This window comes from Simochromis diagramma, unplaced genomic scaffold (assembly GCF_900408965.1).
Source record: "Simochromis diagramma unplaced genomic scaffold, fSimDia1.1 OVJJ01000382.1, whole genome shotgun sequence".
Classification (NCBI taxonomy): Eukaryota; Metazoa; Chordata; class Actinopteri; order Cichliformes; family Cichlidae; genus Simochromis; species Simochromis diagramma.
This window is the reverse complement of record NW_024386734.1, coordinates 168,513-183,680: the sequence shown is the minus strand read 5'-3', so window position 1 is coordinate 183,680 and position 15,168 is coordinate 168,513.

Genomic DNA, 15,168 nt, shown 5'->3' with positions numbered 1-15,168 from the left:
GTTACACAACAGTTCAGTTTCTAAACACAAACAGGACTTTGACGTCACTAAAGACCCAAATAAATGTATCTGTTTTTGTCTGGGTTTGCTCAGCACACTGATGCACGTGATTCTCAAATATGCTGCGACACACCCACCCGGAGGAGCCAATGAAGTGTGAGCTAAATCATTTCAACCATCTGATGAAGGAAATATTTTTTCTTTCTTCCTCTGGGCACTCTGAAAGGCCACGAGGTTGAGAAATTCCCTGATAACTCTGGAGTCTGATAAAAACCTCTTTGAGAACCTCTGTGATTATGTCTAAAAGAATGCACCGGTGACGTCAGCAAGCGGGATTACGATAAGTCCTCTTGTCTTTAATAACCTCCTGACCCCCACAGGGAGGCCAAATTTCCAAACTCATTTAGAGGAAATGTAAGCAGCACACACTGGGACCACCTATGCTCACGCTGACTCTTTTTAAATCATTGTTTTCAAACAAGAAATTAATTCAACTGTCATATTTTAAAAGGTATTTAATCCTTTGTGTGTCAGGGTTAGGCTTCTTTTATTACTGGGAGATTCCAGGATAAGTCGCATCATTCAGTTCAATGTAATTTTATTAACACGGCGCATAAATCATAACAACAGCCGCCTCAGAGCACTGCAAGATCCTACAATAATACAAAGAAAACAGAGAAAACCCTTAACAATCATATGACTCCCTATGAGCAAAGTTCTTTGGGGAAGTGGGAAACAAAAACTCCCTTTTAGCAGGAAGAAACCTCCAGAAGAACAAGGCTCAGGGAGGGCGGCCATCTGCCATGACTGATTTGGGGTTAGGAGAGTCATACGGGACAAAAGACATGCTGTGGAAGAGATTGATAATAACAATTAAAACATTGTGAGTGAAAAAAAAGGTAACTGACGGGAAAACTCATTCATCATGGGCATAATGGCCTAGATAGTAAACTACTGCTGTATGTGTAGCATGTCTGGGTTGACACTTGGGCTGCCACAATGTCTGCGTTGTGCTGTGCAGTGTCAATGAAGAAATGAGCAGGTCCTCTAACATACTGATAAGCCGTCTGCTGTTACAACAAATTTCATCAAGTTTTAGAAATGCAGAGAAATACTTAAAAAACAAACTTAATTCGATTCAGTTTTATTTATATAGCGCCAAATCACAACAACAGTTGCCTCAAGGAGCTTTGTATTGTAAGACAAAGACCCTATAATAATATAAGGAAAACAAAGAAAACCCCAATAATCATATTAACCCACTCCCACCCCATGAGCAAGTGCCCTCATAACTAAGGGAGGATTCAGGGTCACCTGATCCAACTATTTGCTTTAGCATAAAGGTAAGTTTTAATCCTAATTTTAAAAGTAGAGATAGTGTCTGTCTCCTGAATCCAAACTGGAAGCTGGTTCCACAGAAGAGGGGCCTGAAAACTGAAAAAATACTCTAGGAACAACAAGTAGGCCTGCAGTGGGAGGTATAATGCCTCCCACAAGCTGACCCCCCCACCAGACAGTAACTTCAGTGTGTTAAATGAAAGCATGCTTAAATGTGATGAGAGACAAGTGTCAGTAACTGACTGTTCCCTTTTTTTGTAAAGTAAATTATAGGGACATGCCATCTCCTGCCAAAATAAAACCGAACAGGCTACGAAACTGCAATCAGTCCCAAGACCTGGTAAATGGGCTGGTTCTTATGAAGGGTGGGTCTACTCTACTGGAGCAGTCAAACCGCTTTATACAGATTGCCTCATTCACACAAGCACTTTTTCCCTTGTCTTGCCTAGGAATACTTTGGCATGCAGACTGGAGCAGCTAGGGATTGAATCACCAACCTTCCAATTAGTAGATTACCTGCTTTACTTCCTGAGCTGTGTAATCCAGACCCTGGAAGGGAGTAGGAAAATTTCTTCATGAACCAAACTTATTTGATCAGTGTGCTACATCTAAACTAACATGTGGACACGGACACCAATGTTATTTGTTCACTTCATTTCTTTTTTTGCTGATCCGAAAATTGATCCGATCAGTGACTTAAAACCGTGATCCGATCCGAACCGTGAGAATTTTGATCCGTGGCACCACTACCAGACAGTAAAGCTAGTTCTCAGCTACGAGCCCGACACGGAACACGACATATTAGCCAGAGGCTACTACGGCTCGGAGCCGCAGAGCTGGCCGAGGTAACAAGAGAATACAAATAAAAAGAAAACAATTTTCGCTAGCAGTCAAAAACTAATGTGTACTCTCATGTCTGCATTTTTATTTCCTAAATACAAATGAAATTATAGCAAAAGTGGTGCTACGTGTCTGGCCAGAAAGAGCGGACCAATGTGTTTATATGGTAGTTCAATGCAAGGCTTCAGTTAGTTAAGAGTGAGAAAAAATTGCATTCACGTTTGCAGTTTTGTGTTGTTATACAATATTTGAAATTTTAAAAAATAAACAAACAAAACACAACATTTTAGGAAATATTAGTGGGTGTTTTCTGGTTTGTTTTTTGTACTACTTGAACACTAAAGTGGCCCTCCAATGAGATGACGGTGTCAGCAGTGGCCTGCGGCTCATTTGAGTTTGAGACCTCTGGTGTCAATCCCAGTGAATACAGCTTGCAACGTTAATAAAAGTTAATATTTCAAGCAGGAATATATATTTGAGTCAACAATAAGAAAGTTGTACGCAGTATTTTTCTGTAGGTATTAAGCGAAATAATTCAAACCATCATAGAGCAGATATGTACATTTCTACTGTGAGCGTAACTTCCACGGTACCCCTGTTAGGCAGTGTGGAAAAAAACTGGCCTGTGGCTGAACCTGGTTACTGACCCCTGCAATGTGTGCTCTGCAGTTCCTTTATCTTCCCTAACCAACTTTTCACGTTTACTCAAAGCACTTCCCAAACTTTACAGGATGGTTAATTTGTCACAAACATACCAAAAACCCTGCAAGCAGCTGGCAACCTTTTAAACAGTTCAAGACTTACAATCATTTGTACCTTTTTTGTGTGTAGAATGAGCTTTGGTTAATCTCAGTCATCGCCCACATGGTCTCTTGGTAATATGGTGATATAATTGTTTTAGTGTCCTGCCATAAACTCAAATCTCTCTGTCTTTATTGTTGGGGAATACAGATTAAACCTTGTCATAAAATAGTTGCTGATTGTGTTTTGAATGAATGAATGCATACACACATTCATGCTGTTATTGAGCCATGTGACTGCAGAGGTGTTGTTTTTCTCACCCCAGCATACAGCTCCATAATCATTGACCCTTCACCCCATTAAACTCTGTTTTAAAAAGATAGGTGTCAACAAGAAAACAAGCGTCTGTTTCCTCATTCCTGAAGCTTTTGTTGCAGATGAGAGGTTTTCAAAGGATGACAAGTGCTTTTTTCAAACTGAGGTGTCTGCCCCAACAACACAAAGTCCAACTGTCAAAACAAACCAAAGTCCACTTTGGTCATAAGGTTTGGTCAGCTGAGTTTTGATCCACTGGTTTACGTTTTGTAAGTCAATTAACTAACGAAGATGAATTCTTTTGAATGGCACTGACTCATTATGAATCAAATTAGGGAAAAAGAATATTGTTTATATGTCTGACAAAGCCTTTTAGGATACCAAGATGACAACAATTACTTTTGTAATAAAAGATCACTTTTGTAGCAGAAGTGTAGCTAGAAGGGTATCTGGGGTGCTACTGCCCTTCCTGAAATTAGTTTTCATTCGTTAATTCTCAAAATTGTCATATCAGTGCAACCAAGGATGGAGCCAATATTTTCTGTGAAACTATATAACAATATGCACTCAAATCTTTTGCGATTATTGTGCAAAATATACTTTTTAAATGTTTTTAAAAGTGGACATAGTGTGCCTCACAGTGGTTTGGTCCAATACCTTCTACTTTATTTTGCAAAAGTGAAACGTAATGGATGTGTAAAACATTTTTTTTAAACTAGAAGTAAGTAATTAAGTAAGCAAAGAGCTTTACAAATCTGTTAGACCACCACCAGGTGTAAGGATTATGCCACAGCTGCCCTAAATTAACTGTATTGGTAATTTTCCAAAAGTTAAACAATGCTAAAATATGATTTCTAAATGTAAGGTTTTATTTTAAAAATACCAAAGAAACAACATCCCCCCACGTACCAGTCTCTTAACCCTCTAGGACCTGGTATCCACATATGTGGACATCACATTTTAGTTTGTCTAGACCACAATACAAAGTTTTGCCCAATTAGCCCAAATAGCAAAGAGAAATTAAAAATACATGCCATAAAAAAGTTTGGGTCTTAGGAGGTAAAAGTAAATTCAGTTTGTCTTAAAGTTTGTCTTCAGTGAGTCTTAAATTTAAATTTTATTTTGTGTTTTTATGACAGGTGGTCTAATTAATTTGTTAGGCAGTGTAAGTAAAATGTTTAGTTCTATAGCACCTTTTAGGATAAATAACACAAAGTGCTTCAGAACAAAAATACTAGAACATGAAGACGAAATGTTCTACAGAAGCCATTTTTAAATGTTTTTAGCTACTTTTTCAAATTGACCACCAAGTCCATTGATATAAGGCTGTTGCAATACTGTCTCCTTTAGTTATTTTATTCATTTATTTATTTTTACCTTGTATGATACACAGCCAGAAGGCCCTGAATAAAGTGTATTTGATCATAAAACTGCATTATTTTTCTCAGCTTCGTTACCTTGAGGCTGAATCTATTCTTGTTGCCACTGTATTGTTAAAGGGCAGCTGCGCCTCCTGATTTATATGTAAGAAGACAGGTTTGCCCAGTGTTGAACTCATTATGAATTGTTATATTTATTATCTTACAGTCATTTTTTTATGAAAAAAAAAAATGTTAAAGGTGCAATATGTAGAGTACTTCATTCTAGAAGAGGTTTACCTTTTCTCCCAATTCTAGGTGGTGATGCTCATGCTTTTTTATATGTTCTTATATTTCTGCAATAATTGGACATTGGATCAACCAGCCTTTGCATCTACCACTGCCTGATAAACATGTAGCAGAGGTCCTACAAGATCTTGCTTTGCTGCATGGGCCTGGCTTTAAATCCTCTGGGAAATCCTAAGTGGTTTGCCGGGAATGCAGCAAATGTGGCAGTGCTAGGCTAAAAACAAACAATATCCTGCTCACTCTTCTGTTAATCTTCTTCTCCACTGATGCCTTACAAAAGCCGAAGCTATTGTTGCCTATCTGTACTTCAACATCATTAGTGAAAGGTCAAAATCACTGACCATGAGAGAGGTGAGACCGTCTCTGGAAGGCTCTGATTCTTCTATTGAAGTTGGACTTGAAGTGGATTGGACTTGAGAGTTTTATTTCTTGAACATCTGTAAATTGTATTCAACAGATATTAACTGAAATGGAACTAGGGCTAGAACGTAGTCTCATGTAACACAAACTTGTGTTACATTTGTACCACAAGGTAACCAAGTAAGTTATTACAAAGATATTCCTATTTACAACGATGGGCTAGGGAAAGGTAGAAATGAGAGTATTTAAAAAGAAGTATCAAAAGTTAACCCTGTATTCCTGAGAATTCTTTTAGAATGTTTCGAATTCACAAGAGCTATTTTAGGATTTTTGAGAGTTCTATTAGAATGTTCCAGATTCCTGAGCGTTCTTAGACTGTTCCAGATTCCTGAGAATCCTTTTAGGATGTTCCAAATTCCTCCAAATAATTCTCAATGACACATTGCAACACCAAGTTTTATTATAGTCACACATTGCAATAGAGTTTTCTGGGTAATTGACCAAGTCTGGTGGCATTACCTCCAAAGCTTATAGAAGTTTCTGCTAACAGCAGCTACATTGTCAGGAACAGCACCTACCAACAGATATCCTCAACAGCTCACCTCACTATCATAACCGAGCAATATTATTGTCAAATGTTGATGTTATTCACCTACAAAAACTCCTGGCTGTCCGTTGCTGTCATGGGGTGCGGAGGGTTAAATAGCAGCGGACATCTGAAAATAGCTTAACATACTCATGGTCCCTTTGTGGTTAAAGGCTAATTACATAAAGCACTTTTATACTGTTAATAAAATCCTGATCTCACATTAAGTACCTTTGAAGGGTTTTTAATAACTTTCAAAAGTGTCATTAGTTTGTTGTTGACTTGACAGTGACGGTTGCAGTAAAAGACGCGCAAAATGTGTTCGTATTTCTCATCCCTGTCTTTAAAACACAGTAAACAAGTAACATTGCATTATCTTGAACAGTGATCTCAGTTTTATCTCTTAAAAAATAAATCAATAGTTAGAAAATTTCTGTCTTGAACTGAGTCTGAGAAATTTGTCGATGAATCATATCACAAAGATTAGATTATTGTAATGCTCAGTTTGCTGGATTATCAAAGTCATCACAACACCAGCTCTGAAATTTGACTGTATCACCTCACTTCACTGGATCTCAGGTCAACACCTTTAAAATCCTTCTATTAGTTTATAGAACCTATCAGGTCATCGGCGGCAGGTCTTTCAGTTACTGTGGTCCCCTTCTTTGGAACAATTACATCTGTACATACACTCACTATAGTGTATGGTGTGTGTACTTTGTTTTTGACGTGTAATTTTGCTGTTTTTACTGCCTTAAGGCATCGTAAACCTACAGTTTTTTATGGTTTTATTTTCTGTGTTAAGGACATCGAATTTGCCGTCTAAGTTTAATTGTCATTACCATTCAGTAGCATCGAAAGCACACTGTGTCAAGTTCAAACAGTTCATTGGGTGCAGTTGATAGCGATTTCCAACAATAAACTCCAACTGACTGACATCATGTAATAAGAAGAGAAAAGAAGTCAATAGTCTGTCTGCTGTTATTTCATAACTTGATGGGTGCATCCAGTTTGGCGGGTTATAAATAGGCATCTAATGTTAATATTCAGCAGTTAAAGTGCTTAAATGCAATGCCCCAAGCCTCTTGGATGAAATTAAAACTGTCATAGAGTCACCTACGAGTCAAACTGTTACTGACCCTTGCTTTCCTCTCAAAGATTTCAGCTAGATGGTGATAGCCTCTGGGTCTGTTTATGTTATTTAAAGACATGCTGCCAAAACGGTCTGAATTGCACTTTGGCAAAATAATGACTTAAGTGTCAAATTGTGCTGGGAATTTCCCCCTAAACTTGTTTTCTGCACCCTGTTGAAGTGCCGAGGTTCAGCCTAAGGGTGCACAATACTGATCAGCGGCAATCAGTTAATCTAATATGATTATGTCTGACTAACAACCCTCAAGAAACTGCAGGCTTTTGTGGCCACGAAGGTCAGGAGGCAGTCAAACTCAAAGGACTTCTATGAAGTTATTAGTTTAAAATGCTACATTTGATTCCTGCACATATAATCAGAGATCAGTTACATTAGTTTAAAAAAAAATAAAACTGTATGGCTCAGACTTCAATATGTTTTGTACAGCTCCCCTCTGATTGCACTAAGATTGTTAAATTAGTACGTTTTTGTGGCGACATTTAACTACGTCAGCTGAGTGTTTTGGGATATCGGGCCTTTCTCATAAATGTGGTCATTTTAGGCATTTTAGACACTGTGAACAACTTACAGTAAACTCTGCTTTTTTAATACTCCAAATATGTAATACGTAAAATTAAAAATGCCCGAACAGCTGTGCTGGAGCTCAGGATATACACTTATGGCCACTTTATTAGGGAGAAGCAATTCAATGCATTTAGGCATGTAAATATGGTTGAGATGACCTGCCAGAGGTCAAACTGAGCATCGGAATTGGGATGAAAGGTGATTTAAGTCAATGTGGCATGGTTGTTGGAGCCAGACAGGCTGGTCTGAGTATTTCAAAAAATGCTGATCTGCTTGGATTTTCCCTCACAATCAACTCCGAGGTTTACCAAGGAGAAACTATCCAGTGAGCACCACTTCTCTGGGTGAAAATACCTTGCTGATACCAGCGTTGTTTTGAAAACTAGTTAATACATTTACTATTTTTATTGTTATTTATTTATGACTACTGTAATACACAGACACTCTCTGTGGGCTTGTAATGATGCAGTGAGTTTTCTTCTTCACTCACTATGTGTTTATATATCTGCATTTAATCATTAGCTATTATTAATCTGTCTTTCTCCCCTCATGCCCAATCAGCCGCAGCAGATGACTGCTTCTCTGTGAGTCTGGTTTTGCTGGAGGGTTTTTCATGTTAAAGGGGACATATGATTCTCGATGTTTTCTCTGCTTTCTTTGTATTATTGTAACTGAGTTGCTGAAGTTTATTCATATTTTAATGTACATTTCTATGCAGGCATCTGTGTATATGTGAATGTATTGTATTGTTTTTTGTTTTTTTATATGTATGAAGTAAAGTGTTATTATCATCAGGCATGTGGAGGAGTGCGGGGTGCGGAAGGGGTTTGGGCATCTTGGGCATTTTTTGCTGCCTTGGATGAGTGACAAAACGTTTCTCCCACTGAAAACGCTACGACCAGATGAACCTTTTGGGGTATATAGGCACATAGGACAGTCTGTTAAAAACAGCTTATCTTTTTTGAACCCATGAGGTCGTTGTGGCATTTATGGATCAGTGTTGGTGCGGAAATGGGGAGAAGGTTTGATGTTCAGACTTTGTTTTTGTGGGGAAATTTTTACAAGGAATTACCTTAAGGGGGACTCATCACCCTGAAACATGCAGATGTATGCAGCAGGTTTGGGTTTAGACTGTCTTACAGCCTGCTTTTCGTGGCCTTATATCTCAAGATGCAGGAAGGTTCCATTAGCTTGTATTACGGGTGCTCTTCCTACAGGAGAATAGCAAAGAAAGTGAACTGCAATTAGCTATCCATACATACATACATACATCGATACATACATTTTCTTATACCTGTTCAAAGCTGGATTGTGGTGGCAGCCATTCTTTCCAGTTCCTCCTGTGGGATCCCAAGGCCCTCCTAAGCCAGATGAGATGAAAGTTGGTTCTGGATCTACCTCGGTGTTCCCTGAAAACCTCAAAAGGAAGACACCAGTTTGCAATATCAAGGGTCAAAATGCCCAGGCCCCTCTTTTTGCCTTACATCCAGCCCACCCCAGTGCCTGCTCCTATGGGTGATGGGCCCACAAAGTGGCAGATGTTATTTTTCTGGCTTATTTCAAGCTGCATGTGTCAAGGCACAGCCACCAGACTGTTGCTGATGAGCTCCCTTCTTAGGACTGATTTACCTTAGTCCCCTTGCCCCCTAGCAGGGACTATTGTTTGGTAGGGTTCTGTACTACAGTACATCCAAAAAGTGTTGAACCTGCCACTGAAATACAATTTACGACTTTATTAACTCACTTATAATGCAAACTCACGTGCAACCATAGCTGTTCTCCTCTTGTAGCGGTCTACTAAAAGCACCACTGCAGGAGTACGTGACTGTTAAAAATCCACTTTTGTTCATCATTAAATTGCAGAAGATAAGCTGCAAGATAAGTAGGTAAAACTCCTTTAACACATGCTGACTATATTGAGCAGCTGCATCAAAGCTGCTCAATATGGCTATGACAGTTAAGTTGCCTAATTCACAAGGGGCATAAAGTCCTTCACGTCATTTGCCGAGAATGTGAGAAAAGGTTCAGGAGTTGATGGAGCGGGTTTAGCTGTTACACCATGAAACTGTGACATTTAGGTGATGGGACGCTTTCTACTGCAGCCTGTAATTCTACACAAGCCCTGGATGTTTGGGGAGGAACGGCCACTGATTCCCCGCTGACTGACAACGCCTCCACAGTGAGGTCTGGAGGAGCAGAGAGGTATGATGTGTGTATGTGGATGATGAGAGTCAGGCCAGTGGACCAAGCAGGGGGTATTTCAACACCAGCATGTGACCCGCTAAGGTTTCATCACAGATGGACGACGCTTTGGGCTCACTGGGGATGTAGACGGGTGCTAAAGTTTCAAAACAACCCAGTGTGTGTGTGCGTTTCAGTGCATATGAGAATGATATAGAGCAAAGTTTTGGAGTTCACTTGAGCCCGACTGGATCCTATGTCTCATGTACACGGCTTTAAAGCTATTAGAGAAGCTATTAGCATCAGTCAGTTTACCAAAAGCCCTTGGAATCCCAACTGCTAACCCCTCACCCAAGTGACGCAAGTACACTCAAACACACACACAGATACTTTCTCTAATGAGAAACGATGCGTCAGAGCTTCATTTAAATGCACCTCATTTCTGTGTCACTTGGCGGGACCTCGGTGGGATGCCTGACCTCGTTGACGCTCAACAACAGCATTCATCTTTAAAGGTGGCTCCATCGACAGCCTCGGCTTTCCCTCCTCTTCATGTCCTCAAATGTTTCCTATTTAGGCAGCAGTAAGAAGGCTTTCCAGGTATCCATGTAATTACAAAGGATATTATCTTACCACGTGCAGTTCTCAGGAATTTCACTAATGGCTCCACTTGCAAACATCAGCGTTGCCATCTTTTATGAATGAACTTAGTCGCTGCCTGAGAAACTGACATTTTGGTTTTCAGTCTTGAAGCTAATCTGATATTTTGCTTCTGCACATGAGCTCAGTGTTAGAAGAGTCTGGCCTTTCTCACATGATGCATTCATACTACTGGATATACTCGATACTTGGTGGTTTAGGCGAGAGAGCTGCATGGGTAGAACATGACGTCCACTCACTAGCTGTGAATTCAGCAAATTGTTCGCTGGTACTTTTCTTACATGATCTCAGTCACAAGGACTTTGGACCATGGAGCTGACGGGTTAAAGAGCTGAGTCAGACTATTCTCAATCTATGAAACAAATGTTTTCTGATTTTTTTTTTAAGAAGAAGAAGATGATATCAAGACTTTTATCTCTATTTCTATAACAAAACAACAATAAACAGGCTATAAAACAAAACCTATACACAACATAAGATAGAGAAAAGCAGAGGAATATGGAAACTCAGCCTACAGGGATCACCTGAATACAGGATTTCAATAATTTCAGCAAAATTCAAACAGGCTTGCATGCAAAGTAATAATAAATAGCAACGACGCTGACAGCCTCATACACCAAAGAGACGAATAACAAAACCTAAACATAAAACATTCTCACGATACAAAAGAAACAGCAGCCAGTGAAACCTCAGAAAACACAGGGCCCATGACAGGAAGAGCTGGGACCAACAATATTGAATGCACACGCACGCACACACACGCACACGTATTTAGCGAATGTATCTTTTAAGCTAGTCTTCTTTTCTCAGCAGTAGCTGAAAGACTTCCTTTGTGTAGCATGTCTAGAGGAAATCTGTAAATTGTAGCTGGAAAAAAAACACAACCTCACTCACACTTTCTCAAAACGGGCACTTCTCTGTTACAATTCGATCGTATTAACAGCTTGTTTTGTTCTTTGTTTTGTCAGCTGTTACCATTCACACTAATCACAAAACATCAGACGTGCTGCACTTTTACCCACAGTGTGGATTTAGTTCACTGAAGTAATTAATACAGGACATTAAACCTGAATTAGTGGTTGTTAAGATTGTTGTTAAGATCGTCACATTCTGTGAATATAAACTGTGAGCTTACATTGATGTAATGTGTAAATCCTGTAGGTGAGCACGTTTAGCTGCTGCACTTGTCCTGAGAGAAGCGCTCTCTGAGCAGAGCTTCAGCCTCCTGCTTTAAGGCCATTTTGGCAGGACACCTCAGCCTTTGAGAGCAGGGAACTTTTAATCGGTTTTTTGGTAATGGGATGGCCTCTCAAAGCACCAGGGAGTCTCCCAGCTACCACAGCAGTGCTTTGTCTTTGATTGTGCGTCCCAAACCTACCTTTGTAAAAAGATAAAAAGATCAGTGTGCGTTTCCGAGAAGCAGCAGTGGCTCTAAAAGGCTTAGGGAGCTGAGACACACAGACCACCTCAACTCACCTCCGATCCTCTCTTGTTCTATAGCTCAGCCAGAGAGAATCAGGAAGTAGATTAGTCATGACAGCTTAAAGCCTAAAATGGCTTATGAAAACAAAACAATAGCTGGAGTTACCGCTTGGAAAAAAAAGAAGAGAAGAAGAAACCCTCTGAGTTATTTATCAGCTTAATTTACATATAGTAATATTCTGTTTGCACAGATATAAGTCTAATAGACTCCAATTTGTTCATGTAAATGGAGAGTCTTGTTCACATACTAATACAAGGTCTTAAATAATCAGGCCCCATCTTATCTTAATGACCTTGTAGTACCATATCACCCTATTAAAGCACTTCGCTCTCGCTCTGCAGGCCTACTTGTTGTTCCTGAGTATTTAAAAGTAGAATGGGAGGGAGAGCCTTCAGTTTTCAGGCCCCTCTTCTGTGGAACCAGCTTCCAGTTTGGATTCGGGAGACAGACACTATCTCTACTTTTAAGCTTAAAACTTTTCTTTTTGCTAAAGCATATAGTTAGGGTTGGACCAGGTGACCCTGAATCCTCCCTTAGTTATGCTGCAATAGGTGTAGGCTGCCGGGGGATTCCCATGATACCTTGGGTGTCGCCTTTCTCACTCACTATGTCCTAATACACCTCTCTGCTTTTATTATTATTATTAATCTCTGGCTCTCTTTCACAGCATGTCTTTTATCCTTCCTCCCCCAACCCCCAACCGGTGTTGGTAGATGGCTGCCCCTCCCTGAGCCTGGTTCTGCTGGAGGTTTCTTTTCTTCCTGTTAAAAGAGAGTTTTTCTTACCCACGTTAGTTTTTTAATGTTTTTTATGTATGTCTCTGCATTTCTGAAACTTGACGAGATTTGTTTTAACAGCAGACACCTTGTGTGTAGGTTAGAGGACCTGCTCATTTCTTCATTGACATTACACAGCATAACGCAGACATTGTGGCAGCCGAGGTGCACATACAGCAGTAGTTTACACAAGTCTGTCTGTAAGTTAATGCTGCCATCTGCTGCTCATATATGGAAACTCTTACGTTTCAGCTGCCACATACCTTGACTTAACACTATTAACATTAATTCATTTTTGAAACGGCCACTCACCAAACACTATAACAGTGATTTTGACAGTCCAGTGGAATTTGAATAGGAAATAACTGTAGGCAGAGGCCACACTTAGCAATGTTTATTTTCTGAGTTAGGGCAAACTGTAATATGACAAATGGATTATTTTACATAGTGCCTAGTCTAGTGGCAGCTGAAGTCATGTTATTATGGAGGTATTCCACCCAAGACAACTGGGAACTCTAGAAAGAGGGGTTAGTTAGAGCAGCTTCAAGCTCCTGGTTAAACCTGTTTGATCATTAGATTACGGATGGAAGCCTGAGTCAAGGTTTACTTCAGCTCCTAAAGTTGGGCAGAGCGCATCAGAAAAAGTCCTTTGACATAGACTATATTATTTTGAAGACCATGGAGACAAAACACCTGTACTACCGCTGCTTCTTCTACTGCTTCAGAGGCATTGGAAATTTTTTTCCTTGGTTAATTATGTGGCCTGACCTACAGAACCCATCTATGATGGTGTGAACGACTTTTTACGTTGGAATGGACAGTAACAAGAGTTATATGTGAGAAGAGTTCATTAGGAACCAACAAGGGCTGGAGGAGTTCTGCGGGGGGTCGGAGCTGCTGTTGCTTCTGGCACAGAATAAACAGACTGCGATATATTCCTTTGCATCTTTGCCTGAGAAGACAAACAACCTAAAGCTGGCCCAGCTACCAAGTATATATTGCAAATTTGCGATAACCGTCACTCTATAGCCAGCTTTGCTTTGTATTCAGGGATTTTCAAAGTGACCTACACAAACTACAGCAACTAGCTGTAAAGGAAATATAATTTCTCTGTGTTGTCCACTATTTAAGAATAGATTAACAGCACATTCTTATTTTGTGGCTTCTGTAAAACTCTTTAATGGATTCTGGCAGAATCATTCATTGTATGCATCAATATATTGTAGTATGAGGAGAAGAATTTCCAGGTCTGTCTGTGCAGTAATGCTTCCATCTGCAGGTCACATCCAGAAGCTCTTAGGATCAGCTGGGAGTTAAGATCAGCTCTCAGCTCTCAAATCCACACATAGATTAAGCGTATTCCCACATCTAAAAGAAACTACTGTGTCAAAACACTTTTTAGTCTAAGGCTAGGCCAAACAGAGTCCTAAACTTCAAAGTGAAATTAGGCGAGATCTTGTATTTCTCTAAATGTCAGAGTAACTTTTTCCTTTACTTTAAAATTACCATGATATGAGTAGATTTTGGGTGGCATGGTAGTTAGCACTGCTGCCTCACAGCAAGAAGGTCTTGAGCTCAATTCCACTATCAGGCCCGGGTCTTTCTGTATGGAGTTTGCATGTTCTCCCGGAGTTTGTGGAGTCTCTTGGGGTACTCTGGCTTCCTCCTGCAGTCCAAAGACATGAAGTTGGTGGGGATTGGTTAACCTGGCAACCTGTACAGGGTGTACCCTGCCACTCACCCTAAGACATCTGTGACAGACGTCAGATATATATATATATAGATATATATATATATATATATATATAGATATAGATATATATATAGCCAACAGTAATGTTTTAATGTTCTTCATTATTAAACATTCGCACATAAATAAGCGACGTCATATTCAGTACTTACTTTTGACAGGTCACTCTTCGGCCACTCCCTTCTGCCGTATTTTGCAGCAAAATTATCCACACCCACCGCGCTATGAATTGTGGGATATATGGGACCACGAAGCGTGCACCGGACCATGCTTGATATTTGGGGAAATCGACGGCGCATTTGGAGTATGCATTTGAAGTACACTTCGAATTGGGACAGCCGTCGTCGCGTGGTGGTGACGTAATCGCACTCAAAATGCGTACTTCAAACGTGCGGTCTCTTAATTGGGACACAGCCATAATGTCAGAGATGCTATAGAACAGTGGTTGGCAACTCCAGGCCTCAAGGGCCAGTGTCCTGCAGGTTTTATATATCACCCTGGGTCAGCACACCTGAATCAAATGATTAGTTCATTACCAGGCCTCTGGAGAACTTCAAGACATGTGAGGAGGTAATATGGCCATTTGAATCAGCTGTGTTGGATGAAGGACACATCTAAGGCTACGTTCACACTGCAGGTGAAAGCGCATGAAATACGATTTTTTTGACCCTATTCGACCCATATCCGATCATGGTATGGCAGTGCCCTCGAGGCCTGGAGTTGCGCACCCCTGCTATCCGGTCATTAAGTCTGACAT